The sequence below is a fragment of the Hylobates moloch genome, unplaced genomic scaffold (assembly GCF_009828535.3).
Source record: "Hylobates moloch isolate HMO894 unplaced genomic scaffold, HMol_V3 SCAFFOLD_5948, whole genome shotgun sequence".
NCBI lineage: Eukaryota > Metazoa > Chordata > Mammalia > Primates > Hylobatidae > Hylobates > Hylobates moloch.
The window spans coordinates 1-1,051 of record NW_026658223.1 but is presented as its reverse complement, the minus strand read 5'-3'; the positions used below and the strand labels follow the sequence as shown (position 1 = coordinate 1,051).

General features: G+C 61.8%; 1 non-coding gene across 1 annotated transcript; it reads right to left on the bottom strand.

Annotated features, from left to right (window-relative positions):
- Positions 1-291: 291 nt before the first annotated feature.
- On the bottom strand, positions 292-365 carry TRNAI-GAU (transfer RNA isoleucine (anticodon GAU)). The gene has a single exon. It is a non-coding gene; the product is annotated as a tRNA-Ile (tRNA).
- Between the last annotated feature and the right edge of the window lie 686 nt (positions 366-1,051).

Here is a 1,051-nt window from a genome sequence, read left to right as displayed (position 1 = left end):
GGGGGCCGAGGGCCGGATATGTGGATCGCTTTGGATGTCCTGAGTGCCCTGCAGGTGGCAGAGGGTGCAGGGACTCGGGTGCGGAGCCACCGCCCCAGCGCATGCCTGGTGCCTCCCGCTCTCCCCAGCAGGCTGCCCTCGACATGACCACCTCTGGGCGGGGAGATCAAGAGATCCTGCAATTTGCTCCTACCCGCACGCGGCTCACAGTACCTGAAAGGCGCATTTTTCACAAACCGTTGTAGAAAGAGTTCATTGTCGGGTGGCGGCGGAAAAAAAAAGCTAAAACCGTGGCCGGTGCGGGAATCGAGCCCACGACCTTGGCGTTATCAGCACCACGCTCTTACCAACTGAGCTAACCGGCCGCCCGACGCCACAACGCCCCTGGAGCGTATAAAAGGGCTCCACGTTCGCGCCCGTCCACGAGCGATTCCTCGTCAAGGCCACGCGCCTCTGGCTGCCTTCCGCTTTGCCCGAGCCGCGGGGACTCCGGTGAGGAGCCACCGCCCCAGCGCTGGCCGGGTTTCTCCCGCTCTTCCCTGCCAGGCTGCCCTCGACCACCTCTGGGCCGAGTCCAAGAGATCCCGCAAGTCGCTCCTGCCCGCATGGGGCTTACAGAACCTGAAAGGCGCATTTGAAAAAGAGTTGCAGAAACAGTTCATGGTTTTGAAAAAACAAAGAAACAAACCAACAGAAAACTGGGACTAGGGCCGGTGCGGAGATCAAACCCGCGACCGTGGCGGTATCAGCACCACACGCTCACCAACCGAGATAACCGACCGCCCGCCCGCCCGACCATCTAGTGCTGCCCGAGCGTCTAAAAGGGCTCCATGTTCGCGCCGGCCCGCGACTGATTCCTTGCAGAGCCCGCGCCACTGGCTGCCTCCCGCTTGGCCCCAGCTGCGACTTTTGACCGCCTCACTGTCATCCCCATCGGGTGGGTGCAGAAACCGAGACCTAGGAGACTTCGAGGAGAAGGGAGGCGGCTTCCTACAGGGAACCGCAGGCTTTCACAGGGAAAATGCAGATTGCACATGGGAGGCTTGGGTCT